Source organism: Mustela nivalis (genome assembly GCF_964662115.1).
Source record: "Mustela nivalis genome assembly, chromosome: 1".
Lineage (NCBI taxonomy): Eukaryota > Metazoa > Chordata > Mammalia > Carnivora > Mustelidae > Mustela > Mustela nivalis.
Window position 1 is genome coordinate 159,866,660 of NC_139020.1, and position 21,971 is coordinate 159,888,630.

Consider the following 21,971-nt stretch of genomic DNA (forward strand, 5'->3'; position numbering starts at 1 on the left):
CAGGCGGAGAGAGCACAGGCACAGGCGGAGAGAGAAGCAGGCTCCCCGCTGAGCGAGGAGCCTGATGTGGGACTCGATCCCAGGACCCCGGATCATGACCTGAGCCGAAGGCAGTGACTTAACCGACTGAACCACCCAGGCATCCCAGTAACTAGAATTATGACTGATAATACTGGTACATATAAGAATTTTAGGAATTTCATACAATTTCTAGAATACTTATATTAATAATATCAATAACATACAATATAATCTAAGAAGGTTTATCATCATCAATATGATAATTCTTTCCCTGTAATTTAACATACTAAAGAAGCCCGGTTGGTATTAACAGCTCTCTTTTTATAGGGAGAGAGAACAAATCTTTTGAGATATTCCAGGACCCTCTGGAAGTTCTCAAAACTTAGTTTGAGGTCAAAACATATTTTTTAAGTTTTCTTTATTTTAGAGAAAGAGAGAGAGCAAGTGCGAGTGGGAGAGGGTGAGGGTGAGAGACTCCACACCAAGCAGGGAACCCAATGCAGAGCTCGATCCCTGAGATCATGAGCTGAGCTGAAACCAAAAGTTGGATGCTCATCCACCCGGGCCACCCAGGTGGTTCTGCAGTCAAAAAAGATTTTGCTGAGAATTTGATTACGGAAACTTTGTCAAAAATATCAAGAAGGGGGCGCCTGGGTGGCTCAGTGGGTTAAAGCCTCTGCCTTCAGCTCAGGTCATGATCTCAGGATCCTGGGATCAAGGCCCACATCAGGCTCTCTACTCAGCAGGGAGTCTGCTTCCTCCTCTCTGCCTGCCTCTCTGCCTGCCTCTCTGCCTACTTGTGATCTCTCTGTCTCTCTCTGTCAAATAAATAAATAAAATCTTCAAAAAAATATCAAGTGGTTTGGACACTTAACCAAATAAGATCACAGATCACTATGAAACAATAATAATCTATTGAACTAAAAGTGACAAAAGATATTAAGGGCAAATACAAAATGTTATATAGTTCTGAGCAAAAACAATGAAAGACATAGTAAAGCACAAAAAATTATTTTGATAAAACACAGACTCTCCGCTTTCTGTGCAGATTATTTAAAAGGTAAACTTTTTTTGCTGTCTATTACCAATAGTATACCAAAAGTCCAAGGAAAACTTCGTCCTTTTTAGAAAGAGAAAACCAACTCTAATTTTGCACCAGCTTTTTTTTTTTTATATTAAAACTCACTTAACTGGGGCGCCTGGGTTGTTCAGTCAGTTAGTTGGCAGATTCTTGGTTTTGGCTCTAGTCATGATCTCAGGGTCATGAGATTAAGCCTCTGTCTGACTTTGCATTTAGCGGGCAATCTGCCCCTCCCTTCTGTGCACTCTCTCTCCCTCCAAAATAAATAAATAAATAAATCTTTTTTTTTTTAAGGAAGGCTTTTATAGGCAGGAGATAAAATAATTAATATTCAGTATTTTGGGGCAGCTTGGTGGCTCAGTTGGGTAAGCATCTGCCTTGGGGTCAGGTCATGACCCCAGGGTCCTGGGATCCAGCCCCACATTGGGTTCCCTGCTTAGTGGGGAACCTGCTTCTCCCTCTCCCTCTGCTGCTCCCCTTACTTGTGCATGCTCTCTCTCTCTATCAAATAAATAAAGTAAATCTTTTAAAAAATGCATTCAATATTTTATCTCATTTGGAAATGATCTAGATATTTAATGACTATACATCATTTAATTTAACATAGCAAAACTAGTTTTTTTAAAAAAGATTTTATTTATTATTTGACAGATGGAGATCACAGAGAAGGAGACAGAGAGAGAGGTGGAAGCAGGCTCCCCGCTGAGCAGAGAGCCTGATGCGGGGCTCGATTCCAAGACCCTGGGATCATGACCGGAGCTGAAGGCAGAGGCTTTAACCCACTGAGCTACCCAGGTGCCCCCAAAACTAGTTTTAAGATACCAAAAAAATTGGGGGAAAGTATTTAAGTAGACATAACATAAAACATAAGTATTGATGGAATGCTGATTTATAAACTGTTATCTTACATCTATTTAATTCACTTGTTCTTAACAATTATGCTTAGAAAGGAAAATTTCATGAAACATTAAAAAAGGAACCATCACCTTAAGTTATCTTTCTTTTTTTTTTTTTTTTAAAGATTTTATTTATTTATTTGACAGAGAGATTACAAGTAGGCAGAGAGGCAGGCAGAGAGAGAGAGGAGGAAGCAGGCTTCCTGCTGAGCAGAGAGCCCGATGCAGGACTCGATCCCAGGACCCTGAGATCATGACCCGAGCCAAGGCAGCAGCTCAACCCACTGAGCCACCCAGGCGCCCTTAAGTTATCTTTCTTGATGACAAATTCTGGAATGGAGATGGCATGAGCTTATTTGACTTTTGGTAAACCTAGGTAGAATAAAAATATATTTTATGCTGATAACTCTGAAGGTATGGCTATTTTAATTAAGCCAACAAACTTAAACTAGCTTTAATACTAAATATATTTCCAGATCAATTGAACATAAAAATTATTTGGGTTACTTTCTGTTGTATTTCTAAGAACTTAATTATATAAGCATTTTATTTTCTTTAAACCAATTAAATAAAGTTCTTTTACAAGTTAATTTTAGTGATACCACCCACAGGAATAAAATGCCACATATCTACAATATACATATTTGGACACATGAAAATACAGACACAGAAACCTTATAGTCTCATTTTTAAATTTTAGCCATGAAATAGATATGATAATGTAAAAATCACGTTATAAAAGAACAATTGGGATAAGTCTGTCTTCTCAGATGGTTAAAGCCTTTTAGAACACACTTAAGATTTTTATTTGTTGGGGCGCCTGGGTGGCTCAGTCATTACACATCTGCCTTCAGCTCAGGTCATGATCCCAGGGACCTGGAATTGAGACCTGAATTGGGCTCTCTGCTCAGTGGGAAGTCTGCTTCTCCCTCTCCCACTCCCCCTGCTTGTGTTCCCTCTCTTGGTCTTTCTCTCTCTGTCAAATAAATAAAATCTTTTAAAAAATGATTTTTACTTGTTCTTGACAAGTAGTCTTAATGCGAGTTCTTTCAAGAACTTTGGTTTCCTATAAATAAAATCTTTGAAAAAGAAAAGAAAAGAAAAAAGGGGGGAAAAAGAACTTTAGTTTCCTAAAGTAAGAATTCCTATAGTACTTAGGTTTTTGGATTGGTAAAAAGGAATAGGTGGGGTTTGAAATGCCTCTAGAGCTGTATTTCTAGTTTTTCATAGATTTGTAAGATAAGGACAGTCATGGGGCGCCTGGGTGGCTCAGTGGGTTAAGCCGCTGCCTTCGGCTCAGGTCATGATCTCAGGGTCCTGGGATCGAGTTCCGCGTCGGGCTCTCCGCTCAGCGGGGAGCCTGCTTCCTCCTCTCTCTCTCTCTGCCTGCCTCTCTGCCTACTTGTGATCTCTCTGTCAAATAAATAAATAAAATCTTTAAAAAAAGAAAAAAGATAAGGACAGTCATCCTTAATTCCTCAAAGAATTGATTTGTAGTCTGTATAATGAAGGACTGACACACCCATACCCCTTTATTAGAATGTTTTTCTTTCCCTCGGGGTACATAATTTTATTCTACCTTAGGAGAGAAGGTCTGAACCAAACAAAAAAATACTTCCTTTTAAATACAGGCATGCTTCATTTATCGTGCTTCACTCTATTATGCCTCTCAGATACTGTTGTTTTTACAAATTAGAGATCCGAGGCCACCCTGGCATTGAGCAAGTCTGTTGGCACCATGCCCACTTCAAGTCTCTGTGTCACATTTTGGTAATTCTTAAAATACGTCAAACTGTCTCATTATTATTATATTTGTTACGGTGATCTGCGGTCGGTGATCCATGGTGTTACTACTGTAATTGTTTTGGAGTGCCACAAAATGCACCCACGTAAGACAATAAATTTAATTGACAAGTGTTGTGTGTGTTCTTGACTCGTCCACGAACCAGCCATTGCCCCCGATCTCTTTCTCCGTCTCCTCGGTTCACCCTATTCCTTGAGCACAACACACTTGAAATGAGGCCAGTTAATAAACCTACAATGGCTTCCAAGTGTTCAAGTGAAAAAAGAGTCACACATCTCTCGTTTTAACTCAAAAGCTAGAAATGAATCAGCTTCATGATCATGGCCTGTCGAAAGCTGGGATAGAGGCTGGAAGCTTAACAGAGTTATGAATGCAAAAGAAAATTTCTTGAAGGAAACAAAAAATTGCTACTCCAATAAATCTGTGAATGATAAGAAAGCAAAAAAGCCTTATTTTGATACAGAGAAAGTTTTAGTTGTCTGTATGAAAGATCAAACCACCACAACATTCCCTTAACCAGAGCCTCACGGAGAGCAAGGCCTTCTCCCTGTCATTCTGTGAAGGCTGAGTGAGGTGCAGAAGCTGCAGAAGAGAAGTGTGAAGCTGGCAGAGGTGGATCACGAGGGTGAAGGAGAGAAGCCATCTCCGTGACAGAAAAGAGCAAGTGAAGCAGCCAGTGTTGGTGCAGAAGCTGCAGCACATCGCCCAGATCTCGCTAAGATCATGAATGAAGGTGGCTGCCCTAAACGACAGTTTTCCAGTGCAGATGAAACAGCCTTCTAGTGCAAGAAGAGGCCATCGAGGACCCTCAGAGCTAGAGAGAAGTCAGTGCCTGGCATCAGAGCTTCAAAGGACAGACTGACTCTCTTGTTAGAGGCTCATGCAGCTCGATGACGGTAAGTTGAACCAATGCTCATTTTACCACGCGGAAAATCCTAGGGCCCTTAAGAATTAGGCTAAATCAGGCAACTGGCTGGCTCAGTTGGTTGGGCGACTGCTTTCCACTCAGGTCCTGATCCCAGAGTCCCAGGGCTGAGTCCTGCATAGGGCTCCCTGCTGAGCAGGGAGTCTGCTTCTTCCTCTGTCCCTCCCCACTCTTGTGCTCTCTCCCTCCCTCTCTCTTTCAAATAAATAAAATCTTTTAAAAAATTATGCTAATAAACTCTGACTTGCTTTATAAATAGAGCAAAAGGCCCAAATGAAAGCACTTCTGTCTACAACATAGTTTACTGGATATTTTAAGCCCACTATTGAGACCTACTGCTCGGAAAAAAAGACTCCTTTCAAAATATGACTGCTCATTGACATGCACCTGGTCACCCAAGAGCTCCAATGGGGAGATACGATGAGATGCTGTTTTCATGCCTGCTAACACAATATCTGTTCTGCAGCCTAGGGATCAGGGAGTGATTTCAACTTTCAAGTCTGTTATTTAAGAAGTACACTGTGTAAAGCTATAGTTGCCATAGATAATGGATCTGGTGGAGCTTGGCAAAAATTAACTGAAAACTTTCTGGAAAGGATTCACCATTCCAGATGCCATTAAGAATGTTTGTGATTCTTGGGGCACCTGGGTGACTCAGTGGGTTAAGCGCCCACCTTCGGCTCAGGTCATGATCCCATGGTCGTTGGATTGAGCCCCACATTAGGCTCCCCACTGCTTCTCCCTCTCCTCCTCCCTTGGTTGTGTGCTCATGCTCTTTCTTTGTCAAATAAATAAAGTCTTTTTTTAAAAAATGGAACACTTGTGATTCTTGGGAAGCAGTCAGAAAATCAATATGAACTGGAGTTTGGAAGAAGTTGACTGCAATCCTCATGACCTTGAGGGACCAAGACTTCAGGGGAAGAAGTAAGTGCCGGTGGGGTGGAAATAGCATCTTAAAGGAATGCGGATTTGCTCTTTATGGATGATGAAAAAAGTGGTCTCCTGAGATGGAATCTACTGGTGGAGATGCTGTGAAGATCATTAAAATAACAACAAAGGAGTTAGAATATTACACGAACTTAGTTGATAAGGCAGTGTCATGATTTGAGATGATTAAGTACAGTTTTTTTTAAATTTTTTTTTAGAGTATTTTTTTTAAAAGATTTTATTTATTTATTTAAGAGAGAGACAGTGAGAGAGAACATGAGCAAGGAGAAGGTCAGAGAGAGAAGCAGACTTCCCATGGAGCTGGGAGCCTGCTGTGGGACTCGATCCTGGGACTCCAGGATCATGACCTGAGCTGAAGGCAGTCATCCAACCAACTGAGCCACCCAGGCGCCCGATTAACTACAGTTTTGAGAGAATTTCTACTCTGGGTAAAATGTTGCCAAACAGCATCTCGTGCTACAGAAAAATAGTTTGTGAAAGGGCGAGTCAATCGAAGTGGCATTGTTGTCTTATTTTAAGTTGCTACAGTAAACTCAGCCTTGGACAACCACCACCCAGATTAGTCAGCAGCCATCGACATCGAGTCAAGACCATCCACCAATAATAAGATTATGACTCCCCAAAAGCTCAGGTGATGGTTAACATTTTTTAGCAATAAAATATTTTTAATTAGGTATGTACATTTTTTAACATAATGCACATTTAATAGACTGAAGGATAGTGTAAATGTGACTTTTACATTCACTGGGAAGTGAAAAAAATAATTGGACTGTATTGTGATATTCACTTTATTGTTGAGGTCTGGAATCAAACCTGCAGTATCTCCAAGGTATGCCTGTATTGTGTCAGTTTTCAGCCAGAACAAACAGTTAATATTCCCGACAGTATTAAATTCCCTCCTTTGATGTAAAAGGGGCCCCCGAAGAGAGTGCAAAGGATATCCCCTTCCCAAGATCCAGAATCGCTCCCACAGGTAACCAAAAGAAGGACAACCCAGGCAGGCAGAAAGCCAAACCAAGTTCTTAGGACACAAAAGTAGGCAAGCAAGAAGGTTATAATTATCCCTGGGGTGAAAGGATTAAAAATGAACAAGTCTGGATTTGCAAAGGAAGGGATAACATGAAATTTTATTTTCTGCCATCTTCAGAACATGAATTCTTTGGATGTGATTCTAGAATATGCCTGCAAAGAACATTGGTAGGAAAGTTTGATGCTGTCAGAGCCTGACTGTACAGCCCACCAAACCAAGCCCTATTCCCTGTCCCAGGTGCTTCTGCTAAATTCACTTCTTGATTTTCAGCAGTTACATCAGTAACCAATATATCATGGGCCTGGAGATCAGACCAAAGTGGTCTCTGTAAATCTTGTGGGAAAAAGAAAGTTAAAATAGACAGACAGGGCCAGATATATTTTTTTAAGATGTTATTTACTTATTTGACAGACAGATCGATCACAAGTGGGTGGAGAGGCAGGCAGAGAGAGAGGGAGAAGCAGGCTCCCTCCTGAGCAGAGAGCCCGATGCAGGGCTCAATCCCAGGACCCTGAGATCATGACCTGAGCCGAAGGCAGAGGCTTAACCCACTGAGCCACCTAGGCTCCCCAGGGCCAGATTTTAAGAAAAGAAATTCACATTGTGTTTGATTTTTGTTTTAAGTCTAGTTTGTGTTCTTTTATCTTAAGAGAGTTCCTAAGGTTATCCATTATAATTTTTTGTGCTTTCTTTTTGAGAGACAGTGCACACAAGCAGGGGCGAGGAGCAGAGAGAGAAGCAGGCTCCCAGCTGAACAGGGAACTTATATGGGACTCCATCCCAGGCCCCTGGGATCATGACCCGAGCTGAATGACCGTTCTCAACCACCTGAGCCATTCAGGCGCCCCCCCCAGTAAGCCTTTTTATGACCTAACCATGAACTCAGGAGGTGTTTCCAAAGGAGAGTACCAAAAAATGCTGCTCTAACAACATCCAAAAAGTTCATTCCCAAAGTTAGCCTGAAAAATATCTAGCTGCGAATGGGGTACGCTCACATTTCTGTCCAGCCAAATTAGTGACAACAGACATTGAGACAACAAAGGCCCCTTCTGGACCAGGACCCCTTATGACAAATTCCCTTGAAAGCAACGAGAATTCTGCTTATCAGATCCACAGTGCATGGCTATCCACCAGTATATGCACCCTCCAGTTGGCAGAGACCACAAAGAGAATATCCTTACTTTCCATAAAACCAAGCCCTCAAGACACAGAACATGGCAAGAGGGAAACCTCATTTAGTTTTTCTTAAATGCACATTAACAGCTTTCGCTAATCCTTGGGTCTCAGAGCCAGACTACAAGGGACATGCCCCAGGGTTAGGGATTGTGTGGTGGTTTACAGATTGCCTCATTACGCAGAATTTTTTTTTAGCTTGACAGGTAACCTGTGGTCTGTTTAACCTGTTCTGTGACCAATTTATCCTATCACAGGAGTCTCTGAGTTAGGTGGCAATCACTCTTAATAGCTTTAAAGTGCTAGAGCCATGTGCCCCAATTTTGTGGCTTTGGCTGCCAAGATGTCCCTTAGCAACAGCCCTTCCTTTACTTCATGTGCACATTAACCCACAGCAATGTTTGTCTAAGTGAACGCTGATCTGGTGACCATAGAGTCACTGTACTGTGAGGCCAGGTCAAACAGCAGGCTTACAAACCTACGCCTGCTTTCTTCCCTATGGCTTTCTTCCTCGTGACAAATGACACAACTGAGACAGAGGAAATCAGTGACCATCTCTGGGAGAAAAAGGATCAACAAAAATCAAGAGTATTCCTAACAATTCTTTAGCAGAGTCAATAAAGCCAAGGAACCAGTTGCACAAATATTTTATTCCACTTACCTAAATTTAAAGAAGGAAAAAGGAGGGGAGAAGAAGAGTCACCACTCTCACGTCCACCAGTCCCTTCAGGCAGAGATCTGGGAGACTGAAGTGGTAAGAATTCTTACCTTCTGGTGATGCTTATCAGAGATCCCAGGCTCTCTCTGCTGCACCAGCCTCCAAGCAAGCAGAGTCCAGCTAGTGGGTTCATCCTGCCAACTGTGCCAACTGTTGGGGAGGAAAAATCTTTCCTCTACCCTTTGCTGGTGAATTAATGTAAGACAGATTAATAAGAGATGAATATTTAATGACATACATATGGGGGCCCCACAAAGACCATTAGATTCCAAAGATAAGTAAGTCAGTTAAGGCTTATGTGCCTTCTTAAGCTAAAGAATGGGGTGGGGGCAGGGGGAACCTGGGGCTTCAAAGGGGAGGAGGATGATTCATAGGATGAGAAGAGCGTATGTTAGGTAATTAGGTGTTTGCCTTGCTATACAGGTAAATATTTCAGTAAAAAGTTACCTTTGGTAATTGCTCTCTTTCTAGGCCAGGAGCACTATCTAAATTCCTTTAAATAGTTAAGGGAGAGGTAGAAGTTTTTCTTGAGTCTGCTGGGTCTCCATTGCCTTCAGCTCAAAATAATCCACATACCAAAGTGACATATTTTCTGATCATGTATTTTGCTCCCTTTCCTATGATTCCATTTATGTGAGATTCCTAAAATAGATTCATAGAGTGAGTGGAACAGTAGTTAGCAAGCTCTGGGGAGGGGCAAATGGGAAGTTATTTGTTAATAGGTAAAGAGTTTTAGTACAGAATGATGGAAAAGTTCTGTTGGAGGATGGTGATGGTTGCAGAACGGTATGAATGTACTTAATGCCACTGAATTAAACACTTAGACATGGTCAAGATAGCAAATGTTATGTTACATGTTCTTTGCCTCAATAAAAATTTTAATTTAATTTAAAAAATTCAAATTCATAGACTCAAATTACCATTGAAAAAAATGGAAGACCTTTCAGACACTGTTAAGTAGAAATAGTTGATTTTTATTTCCTTTTATCTTTATTTTTCTAAGATTTTATTTATTTACTTACTTGAGATAGAGAGTGCAAGCCAGGGTAGGAGTGGAGGGAGAGAGAGAATCTCAAGTAGACTCCACACTGAGTGCGGAGCCCAGTGTAGGGACTCAATCCCATGACCCTAAGATCATGACCTGAGCTGAAATCAAGTTGGATGCTTAATCAACTGGGCCACACAGGAGCCCCCCTTTATTTTATTTTTTAAGTAAACTCTATGCACAACTCTATACATGAGGGGCATAAACTCAAGACCCTGAGATCAAGAGTTGCACGCTTCACTGACTGAGCCAGCCAGGCAAAGTCAAAGGCTGAATACAAGCAAAGTCAAAGGCTGCCCAAGAAAAGAAATGTAACCATAGTATACTGCTTGGTTGTGCAGGTAAAAATGCTTACATAGTCCTAATCATAGTAGTATTTATGGACTTTTCAACTTGGAAAGCCAACCTACAGAATCAGCAAGGAAGACCATTGTGGTTACAGAACAAAACATAATAATATCCAGTTTAACAGTGTGTAACTAAAATCACAGATCACGGAAGTAGGAAGGTAGGAGAATGAGGCAAAGGGAAGAGTAGTGCCAGAATAGCCATATCTGACAAACCTGGAACTTAGATACAGTCTAGATTTGACAGAACAAAACATGAAGCCTAAAGTTACAAGGACAGAAAATAGTGATAAAAACGCTATTGGAAAGAGTGGGGAATGACAGGGTACAGGATCTCACAGAGAGCAGGGTGTTGATAACATCATTCCTATATCCATGAATAGATTATTTAAAACTATAAAGGTAACTGCCAGAAAAGCAGATAGTCAAAAGTATTGCTCCGTGGAGCATAATTGAGATCAGGAAGTGGTGGGGCATTGGATTTTATTAAAGCCCTTTGAGTACTACTATTTCTTAATCATATATGTGTATTGCTTTAATAATATTAAATAATATTTAAAACTGCTTTAAAGATCAAAGACAGTGCTTGTGTCTGGGAGGCCATAAGACTGGGGGAAATTCTTACCTTTCCTTTACTCTCTGTTGTTTGACTTGAGTATGTACTTTTTTTAGTTTTACTTATAAAATAAATAAATAAAGCTTTATTTATTTAACTAATGTCTACACCCCATGTGGGGCTTGAACTCATGACCTTGAGATCAAGAGTTGCATGCTCTTCTGACTAGGCCAAACAAGCACCCCAAGTATCTATTATTCTGTAAGTTTTTTTTTTCCCTTATCATTCCCTCTCTCTCAGCTTAAGAGTGCACTGAAAACAGCTTTATACTTATCCCTACCTTCAGGGTTTATTTCCTAAGAACAAAAGCATTCTTTTACAAAACCAGAGTACAGTACCAAAAATCAGAAATTTCACATTGATGCAATACTATAATCTACTTCACAGCCCATATTCATGTTCTTCCGTTGTCCTATTTATGTCCTTATGGCTCTTTTTTCCTCCCAGTCCAAGATCCAGTTCAGAACCAGGCATTGCATTTTGTTTTTATGTCCCTTTAGTTTCTTTCTTTCTTTTTTTTTTTAAGATTTTATTTATTTATTTGACAGAGAGAGATCACAAGTAGGCAGAGAGGCAGGCAGAGAGAGAGAGAGGAGGAAGCAGGCTCCCTGCTGAGCAGAGAGCCCATTAGGGGCTCCATCCCAGGACCCTGAGATCATGACCTGAGCCGAAGGCAGCGGCTTAACCCACTGAGCCACCCAGGCGCCCGTCCCTTTAGTTTCTTTTAATCTGGAACAATTTCTTAGCCCTTCTTTGTCTTTTCTGACCTTTTTTAAGAGCGTAGGCCAGTTAGTTTGTAGACTGTCCCTTAGTTGGGACCTTGCCTGATGCTTCCTTCTTGTTAGATCTAGGCTTTACATTTTTGGCAGAAATGCTGTATGTGAACTGTCTCAATTTATCTTGTCAGGTGGTCCCTAACGCTACTTTATCTCAATATTGCTGATATTAAGTGTGATCATTTGGTTAAGGTAGATGTCCACCAGGTTTTTCCACTGGAAAGTCAGTGTTTGTAGTTGGTAAATTATCATGGGGAGGGGCGCCTGGGTGGCTCAGTTGGTTAAGTGACTGCCTTCAGCTCAGGTCCTGATCCCAGAAGCCTGGGATTGAGTCCCATATCAGACTTATGCTCTGTGGGGAGCCTGCTTCTCCCTCTCCCTCAGCCTGCCACTCCCTCTGCTTGTGTGCTCGCGTGCACTCTCTCTCTCTCTATCAAATAAATAACTAAAATCTGAAAAAAAAAATATATATATATATATATATATATGGGGCGCCTGGGTGGCTCAGTGGGTTAAGCTGCTGCCTTCGGCTCAGGTCATGATCTCAGGGTCCTGGGATCGAGCCCCGCATTGGGCTCTCTGCTCAGCAGGGAGCCTGCTTCCCTCTCTCTCTCTCTCTCTGCCTGCCTCTCCATCTACTTGTGATTTCTCTCTGTCAAATAAATAAAATCTTAAAAAATATATTAAAAAATATATATGAAGTTATGAAATATATATATATATATATATATATATATATATATATTACACTTTATATATACTTTAAGATGAATGTGGTTTTTTTTCCTAAGCTAGTTAGGGGAATGACAGGAGGCACTTAAGAAGGTTTGCTGTGGGGCACCTGGATGGCTCAGTCAGTTGGGTTTCTGCCTTTGGCTCAGTCTTGATCATGTGGTCCTTGGACTGAGCCCTGTGTCAGGCTCCCTGCTTGGCTGGGAGTCTGCTTCTCCCTCTCTCTCTCTCTGCCCTTCCCCTGCTCATGCTCTCTCTCTCAAAAAATAAAGTCTTGAAGAAGAAGAGGGTTTGGTAAAAGCTGGCTTCTGAGACCCAGTATTCTTTATGCCCACCTGGTTCTCCAGGCTCCTCTGTCCACCTACCATTGCTCCCTTCCTCTAACTCATCGATTTCTGCCTTGGATGGCTTAGGAACCAGTGGCTGAATGAGGCCCTGCAAGCATTTCTTTAAACTTGAGGCCTAGAAGATGCTAGGGCAATGGTTCTCAAACTGCTTTTAGAATCTAAGACGTAAAACAGAAGTTGTTTGGGTTGGAGCAAGAGCAGTGGGCTTCAGTCATGCCCCAAAAGACCTTCTCCTTCCCTGCTGGTTGAATCCGAGGGCCCCCCAGCCTGCAACCTAGGACAGCACCGAAACTTCTAGCCCAGGAGGTACACCTATGGCCACTGGATGCTTGGGAAGGCTGGCTTGGATCTTACCCCTCTTCCGTTTGCTGCCTCAAACAGCTCTGAACTTGAGTCCTGGGGCTACATGAGTCACTGACTTTGGAGAAGGAACTCTCAGCCTGTGCTCAGACAGCATCCCAACCCCCTAAGCCATCCCCACTGTCCTTTCTCTTTTATTTTCCTAAAATATAGACTGTAGTCCAGAGACAAGGGCAAGGGGAAGGAGCAGAGGCCCAGACAGGCCCCTCCCACCTTCCTGGCCTTGAACCTTCCAGCCTGGCATGTTGGAGGAGGCAGCCAAGTTAGATGTCCAGGACCCAAACCTGGCAGATCTTCTGAGCATTCTCTGCAACAGACCACCCCCATCAGAGGGGAACTAGGATCTGGTGGATGACCACAGCCACCAGGAGGAAGTGGGCTGGGAGAATTCTCACTTCTTCAAAGTTATCCAGTTATTACTGGTGGCTTTCAGAGTCTGCATATGACAAATAAAGTGGGGGTGGGAGAAGGGTGAAGAGATCATCGGCCAGGAATGAATCTCAACATTGTCACGGACCACTGTAGCCGTGTGACCCTGACAGGTCATTTCTATTTCCCGACCCTCATTCCCCATTCTAAAGTGGGGCCTCAAAATAAGCAACTCCTACAGTTGTCAGGAGGATTCACTGTGATCCTGCATTGGGCTTTCTGAATCGAAGGAAATGCCATGACACTTGCGTGGTCTGGACCATGTCTTCATGCCAGCTCTACTATTACTTACCTAATAATTCCCCCTAATTGGTTTGCCTTTTAAACATGTCCTAAAGAGGTTGCTTGGGTGGCTCAGTCAGTTAAGCCATTGCCTTCGGCTCAGGTTGTGATCCCAGGGTCCTGGGATCAAGTCCTGCATTGGCTCCTTACTTGGCAGGAAGCCTGCTTCTCTCTCTGCTTCTGCCTGCCACTCTGCCTGTTTGTGTGCATGTTCACTCTCTCTCTGATAAATAAATAAATAAAATCTTTAAAACAAAATTAAAATAAAATAAATAAACATGTCCTGAAGAAATACTACTCATGAAATTGGTTTTATTTCACATATTAAATTTTTCTACTCTACCTTAAAAGAAATGAACAATGATTAAACTTAAAAGCATTCATATGAGAATTAAAATAAAAACTTGAAACAGAAAAATCAAAATTACAAAATCAAGTGTTACTGTGTGTGCCACAGTGTGGTGGTGGATGCAGAGCGATCCCTCCCTCCTCTCTGTGTATCCACGACCACCCCTCCCCCGACAGTCTCTGATATGATGTCCATGGCTTTGTTTGTATGGAAATGAAAGAGGCGCCAAATCTCTGTAATAATAGGTGTTCTAACCCATTCAGTAGGATTTTGCAGAGACTCAATTGGCCTGAGTCATGACCAGGATTGTACAACCCCTACTTTTGGTGTGGAAGGGAGGAACATGAGAACATGCTCTCTTTGGCATATGGATTATTTTGACCCAGCAGACTCAAAAAAACTTTTACCTCTCCCTTAATTACCTAAAATAATTGGGGGGGGGGGAGCCTGGCTAAGAAAGACAGCTCTTACCAGAGATAACTTTTTAGCTGAAAGGCCTATCTGTATAGCAGGGCAAACACCTAATTACCAAACATCTGCTCTTCTTATTGTCCTTTGCATTACCCTCCTCCCCTTTTTTTTTTTTTTTAAAGATTTTATTTATTTATTTGACAGAGAGAAATCACAAGTAGACGGAGAGGCAGGCAGAGAGAGAGAGAGGGAAGCAGGCTCCCTGCTGAGCAGAGAGCCCGATGCGGGACTCGATCCCAGGACCCTGAGATCATGACCTGAGCCGAAGGCAGCGGCTTAACCCACTGAGCCACCCAGGCGCCCCTACCCTCCTCCCCTTTGAAGCCCCAGACCCCCATCCCATTCTTTAGCTCAGGATGGCACATGAGCCTCAGTTGCCTGACTTACCTTTGAGTATCCTATTTTTCGGTCTCCCTTATGTATGTATAAAAGTAGATTTGTTTTTCTGCCTGTTAATCTGTCTTATGTCAGTTTGATTATTAGATCAAAGAACCTAGAGGGGAAGAAGGGAAAATTTTCCCACCCCTACAATTGATACTGTCAGAAGCAGGATCTCTGCCAAGAAGGCTCTGTTTATGCTTACCCTAACTCACCCTCAGAAGTGACCTATTCTTCACTTAACAGCAGGCCAGGCCATAGGGGGCTTTCTGGTAGGGGGTGATTACATTGCCTCCTGGGCATAACAGCAACAGGCTCTCCAGAACATAAGCCAGAGGCTGAGCTGGGGCCACATTTTAGGTGTAATGCAGCTGGATAGTCAGTTCCAGTTGCATATCTTCTGCATTAATCACAGTTTAGTTATGAGAAGCAGGACCTATTCTAGCAATTTTAATCAGAAGGGGATTTCGTGCAAAGTATTAGACCCTTATAAAATCATTGGCAAGCCTAGAGGAATGGCTTTGCTGGGCCTCTAAGCCGGCTCCCAGAATGACACAGCAGAACTGGTCAACCACTGGAGCTGCAGTCTCTCCCACAGGAAGCAGAGAAGTCAGGAGAAGACTGTTACCTGAACTGTGATCCACCGGATATAAGGAAGCCTTTGCCACTGCTGCAACTTTCAATCTCTGAGCTCCCACAAAGCTGAACTGCTGCTGAAATCCAGTATCTCCCAGGCCATGCCAGCCAGCAATTATAACCAGAGAAGCAAAATGATGGCCTCCACCTCACTCCTAGCTGCATCCGTGTGTTTAACTGGTGGAGCCAATCTTACCCAGAATTCTGCCTGCAAGGAAGGCAGCGAAACTTTTGGTTTTCTAGCCTATGGAGCGTATGAAGGCACATTAGGAGATTGGAATGGATAATGGAAGTCGGTTTATCATATATACCACAGTCAGGCAGATGAAGCATCTCCAATACCTGGGCCCAGCAGACCACCCCAGCCTCATCTCCAGCCCCTATCCAACCCACCAATCCTGTGTTCAACTGAATTGCTGGGGTACTTCCATCACTCAATGTCTTTGCTCAAGATGAGCCCTTTGTCTGTAACATTCTTACTTTTCCTACCAGATGAATTTAAATTGCCTCCCCTTCTTCTCCCCCTCCTCCTCCTCCTCCTCCTCCTCCTCCTCCTTCTTCTTCTATTTTTTTTTTTTAAAGTAGGTTCTGGGGCATGTGGGTGGCTCAGTGGGTTAAAGCCTCAACCTTCAGCTCAGGTCATGATGTCAGGGTCCTGGGATCGAGCCTCACATCAGGCTCTCTGCTTAGCAAAGAGCCTGCTTCCCCCCCTCTCTGCCTGCCTCTCTGCCTACTTATGATCTCTGTCTGTCAAATTAAAAAAAAAAAAAAAGTAGGCTCTATGCCCAATGTGGGGCTTGAACTCACAACTTTGAGATCAAGAGTCACATGCTCTAATGACTGAGCCAGCCAGGAGCCTCTGGACTGCCTCTTCTTAGAAGCTTTCTCTTACCACCCCGGGAAAAGTCTTGTTCTAGGCTTCTATATGTATACCTTCTCCAATTATGTTTTTCCACATTTGTCTACCATTCTAAACCAAGAGGGCAGAGATTAGGTCTCCCCTGTCTGTTTACACAGCTGAGCGAGGTTGGGTCCAATTCTTTTTATCTCCTGGCATATAAGAAAGTAGAAGAAGACTGAAACAGGGTAGCAAAATTGCTGGTACAATTTAAAGGTTTAAGTTTACCAACTTAATGCTTTTAACATAAAAATGACGATGCAGTGTAACTGGAATATTTTAAAAATGAATATAGAAAAAGTTTTAATTTATAAATTTATAGAACATAAAAAGTATTAATTCATTTCAAAAGGTATTAAAAACTATAGAAGAAAATGTTAATTTTATTCCAAATCGGTTCTCTACTTTTTATGTTATCATGATACTCGATTTTTAGCTATATTTTTTAAAAGATTTTATTTATTTATTTGACAGACAGAGATCACAAGTAGGCATATAGGCAGAGAGAGGCGGTGGGGAGAAGCAGGTTCTCCACCAAGCAGAGAGCCTGATGCAGGGCTTAATCCCAGGACCCTGGGATCATGACCTGAGCCGAAGGCAGAGGCTTTAACCCACTGAGCTATCCAGGCACCCTTTTTAGCTGTATTTATGGTCAACCAGGTCAAATACAACATTTCCCAGACTCCCTTGCAGCTACGTGTGTGTGGCCATATGATGAAGTCTGGTCTATAGAATGTGGGAGCACGTGATATACAGAACTTCAGGGGCTCCAAAAAGAGAAAAGGTATTTTCTTACTTCCAATAGGCAGTAAGCCACATTGGACTGAGTAGACTGGGGCATGCCTAGGAATAGTTGACCAATGATATATTTGAAGGCTGGCTCCCTGATACTGCGAAGCAGGACTATTAATAAATGAAGAAACTTCTGTCTTTCTAATGTGCAAGTATTTAGGTCCTCTATTAGAACAACTTAAAAGTATACCCTGATTATTCCTGGTTCAGAACCAGAGTCTAGTTTGGGATAGAATTATATCATGAGTACCACTGTTTTGCAGATGTAATTTCCTTTGGAGACATCAGTAGAATTCTAAATGTAGCACCTATTTGTAAATGTGAGACTCAGGCCAGTGATATTCCTGAGTCCCTGTAACAGCTGCTAGACTTTGGCCTAGAAAAGACACTCAGTATATAAAAGAATTAATGATCTAGGAGGTCATTTATGGTTTTCATTCTATCTTAGGTATTTTTATTTTAAAGATCTTACTTATTTATTTTAGAGACAGCATGAGTGGTGGGAGAAGCAGAGAGAGAAAGACAAGCAGACTCCATGCTGAGTGTGGAGCCTGACATGGGCTCCAAAACATGATCTTGAGATCAGGACCTGAGCCAAAATCAAGAGTTGGACACTTAGTCAACTGAGCCACCTAGGCACCCTTCAGGTGTTGTTGTTTGTTTTTTAAATAAGATAACCTGTTCCCAGATTTAAAGGAGTTGTAACAAGATATAAAATGGTAATTTCACAAAGATGTCCATCACTGTGAAACATCAGAAATAACCTAATAATAAATCAACATGGGAGGACTTGAAGAAATCATGATTCATTCATTCAAAGGAAAATTGCAACCATTAAATAAGGACAATTATGTTTCAATGTGTTATAAGCTTTGAAGTTTTGTTGAATCAAGAAAGATTATAAAATAGTACTCAAATTGGAAATCTAACTCTGTTAAGAAGCATGTACACCAAAAGAACAAAAAATCATGATCACTCACGGTGTGCTTTGTCCTCTGCTGAGTCTTAAGGATACACAAATGAATAAAACGTGGTCCTAGTATGGCTTTCTCTTATGGTATCAGCCCCCAGTGATGTGCAATTGAATGTTTAACAGCCACTTGTTAGTTGGGGCGGAGAGAAACATTTTGCCAATTTCTGTGGTGTAAGCATTTCCACCATGGCTGGTTTCAAGCTACCAATGAACACTTAACAGAGAATTGGGAAGAGATGTATGCAAGTTGGTCTTGAGGGTCACATTGGCTCCAGCATATCCCTGGAGATTTCTACCTCCAACATGTCCGACAGTTGGAAGGTGGTTCTTAAAGAAACAATCATTTATTCATGGAGTAGAATGCAATTCAGTCATGAGTACATCATACTTTAGAATAAACAGTCTTATTTGAAAAAGTTCAGGGTTCATTTTCAAGTTTAAAGAACAAGTACGTGTGAGTGAGGTCAGTAAAAAATGGCAATGTAAGGACTCAAAAAATTGTCTCCTCCAAAAAATCAACCAGAAAAACGGCAAAAATGATCAGAATCCACTTTTTGAGGAGTGTGGAGATTAGCCAAAGGCTTGGAACAACCTGAAGAACATTTATTCAAGAATAAAGGTGAGTGTCAGTAAGAACAATGAGTTTTATGACATTTTAACTTGCCCTAGACCCATCTCTTGTTCTCCAGGTCAAGAGCCTTCAAAAATAACAACCTGTAGGGTACCTGGGTGGCTCAGTCTGTTGAGTGTCCTACTCTTTTTTTTTTTTTAAAGATTTTATTTATTTGACAGAGAGAGATCACAAGTAGGCAGAGAGGCAGGCAGAGAGAGAGAGAGAAGGAAGCAGGCTCCCTGCCGAGCAGAGAGCCCGATGCGGGACTCGATCCCAGGACCCTGAGATCATGACCTGAGCCGAAGGCAGCGGTTTAACCCACTGAGCCACCCAGGCGCCCCTGAGTGTCCAACTCTTGATTTTGGTTCAGGTTGTCATCTCAGGGTTGTCGGATCAAGTCCTGCTTTAGGCTGTGCATTCAGCACAGAGTCCGCTTGAGATCCTGTATCCCTCTCCTTCTGCTCTTCCCCACTGTACTCTCTCTCTCTCTCTCCCTCTCTCAGAAATCAATAAATTAATCTTTAAAAAAAAATAACAATTGGGGCACCTGGGTGGCTCAATGGGTTAAGCCTCTGCCTTCAACTCGGGTCATGATCTCAGGGTCCTGGGATCAGGTCCCACATCAGGCTCTCTGCTCAGTGGGGAGCCTGCTTCCTTCTCTCTCTCTCTCTCTGCCTGCCTCTCTGCCTACTTGTGATCTCCCTCTGTCAAAAAAATAAATAAAATATTTTTAAAAAAGATGTATTTCCAAATGATTTTCATTATCTGACTTGATTGTGGTTCCCTAAAAGACCTAAGTGGCAAGACTGTATTTGGCTTCACTTGGAGTTCACCCACTATGGAAATTTTTCCTCTTTAGGGGATTTTATATATATATTTATTTATTTATAAGATTTATTTGTTTTAGAGAGAGAGCAAAAGAGAGAGGGAGAGAGAGGATCTCTGGCATACTCCCCACTGAGCTCAGACTCCCCCTTACCTCCCTACCCCACACACACGGCTCCATCTTATGACCCTGAGATCATGATCTTGAGACCATGACCTGAGCCAAAATCAAGAGTGGGATGCTGAACCAACTGAGCTACCCAGGTGCCCCTAGGGGATGTTAAAAAAAAAAAAGTACAGGCCAAGTGTTTTAACTTTGTGACTGGTAGAAGCAATAGATAAGGGTTGGGTCACACAATAGATGAAAAAAAGAGGCTGAAAAAGGAAGAGTTAGGGAATAGATGTCCATAGGGGCTTTGAAATCTTCGACATATTCTAGGAAATCTAAAAGTTCATGCACACGCATAGGTCTGTGTGCCCAGGGATGCGCGTGCTCAGGAAAGAATAAAAACGAAACAGAACAAATAACAAAAGCAAAGCAAAACAAAACAAAAAACCCTGAGCTCTCACCTTTTGGTTGCCCTTGAAGCAGTGCACAATGGAATGCTAAGTGGCGTAGTAACTGCTTGCCTGCACATGGAAAGCGTATCCTAATACACGCTCAGAGCCCCCTGGCCAACTGGGAGATTTGTTGATTCCAGGCATTTATAGAAATTTTGTCCAGGGCACCTGGGTGGCTCAGTGGGCTAAAGCCTCTGCCTTCGGCTCAGGTCATGATCCCGGGGTCCTGGGATCGAGCCCCACATCGGGCTCTCTGCTCAGCGAGAAGCCTGCTTCTCTCTCTCTCTCTCTCTCTGCCTGCCTCTCTGCCTACTTGTGATCTCTGTCCGTCAAATAAATAAATAAACAAATCTTTAAAAAAATTTTTTGTCCAATTATTAGCTGATCAGTAAGCTAACTGAATAGATGTCCATGGCTTAGTAAGACAAAGAATACAGAAATTATATTTCAGGATAGTCACTTAACAGACAACTACCAGAAGAAGCAATAATGACAAAAGACCTTGAGGAGGGGGAGAATCTGATATCTAGAGTTGCACATTCAATTATTTAAAATGTCCAGTTTTCAACAAGAAAGTACAGGAATACTTCCCAACTCATTCTATGAGGCTCTTGTCCTTATGTCCCTCTCCTTTCCCCGTCCAGGGACACAGAGGGGATGATCAGTACATCTGCTGCCTAATGAGGGTTCCACTGGGAAATGAGATGCTCATCAATCTTGTTTGTAGCATCCCACCCCAGCTTAAAGAGTAAGTCTTATAGAACCCGCTCACCTTGGCAATTGTCGGGAGGGGAAAACCCCAATACTCCCCAGTGGACCCTGGGCCTCAAGGGTTTCCTGTCTCAGCTCTTCCCACACTTTTGCTCATTGTGTGTAGAGGAGGGTGAGTGACTGTGGTCAGGCCAGTCCTGCCACTTCTCCGTATACTCCTGGGGCAGTGCCTGTTCTTGCCCCAGTCTTAGCAGACATCCTTAATCATCCTGAAATGTGAGATCCTCAACTCTGTCCTCAATCTTGTATCTCGATCGTCAACACCAGGAAAACAGGAAAAGGCCCCCTCAACATCTAAATTAAAGGCATTCACAACCTATCATGACCTGCTCTTTCTTCTTTGGTTTCCTTCCTGCTCCTGCTTCCTTCCCTCTAACTCTGTTCTCTAGGAACACTGAACGGTCAGCAGTTTCTGGAGTGAGTTATGACATGCTCTGTCTTTTCTCCAAACCTTTGCACATAGCCGTCCCTCTGTTGGCAGTAACCACCTTCCACCTTTGCCCAGCAGATTCTTTCTTACCCTTCATGAGTCACCTCGGTATACTGCCTCCTCTGGGAAGCCCTCCATGACCATTCTGTCTCCGAGGCTACATCAGGTGGCTCTCCGTGGCCACCCTCAATCCTTTGTTTCCTTTTTTTAAAATTTTATTTATTTACTTGACAGAGTGAGAGAGATCACAAGTAGGCAGAGCAGCAAGCAGAGAGAGAAGGGGGAGCAGAGCAGGGAGCCTAATGTGGGGCTCAATCCCAGGACCCTGAGATCATGACCTGAGCTGAAGGCAGAGGCTTAACCCACTGAGCGACCCAGGCGCCCCTCCTTTGTTTCCTTTATGTAGTATTTGTCATGCTGTATTTGTAGCAGGTGCAGAAAGCTGTTTATTCTCCCACTTCCATAGCAAACAGCTGTTGCTGGAAGACAGCTCCCACTCCTCCTCTTGCATCTAGAGAAGATATGGAGGAAATATTACAATGTCACAAGGTTGGAGGACAAAGAATAACTGGGAAATAACATTAGACGGGGTGATCCAGGAGGGCCCGAGTTGAGACTGAAATGACAGGAAGGACACAGCCATATCAAGATCTTCAGAATGGGGGAGAGGGGGAGTGGTCGAGACAGAAGAACTAAGAAGGACAATGGTGGAACAAGTCTGATGTATTTGAGAAGTAAGAAGGC

General features: G+C 42.6%; 1 protein-coding gene and 1 long non-coding RNA gene across 2 annotated transcripts in view; both read left to right on the forward strand.

Annotated features, from left to right (window-relative positions):
* The window catches only part of LOC309872844, an 802,828-nt gene that overhangs the window by 142,519 nt on the left and 638,338 nt on the right, over positions 1-21,971 (forward strand). The window lies entirely within an intron of this gene.
* Positions 1-21,971, forward strand: part of RAB7A (RAB7A, member RAS oncogene family) — a 114,718-nt gene that overhangs the window by 13,211 nt on the left and 79,536 nt on the right. The window lies entirely within an intron of this gene.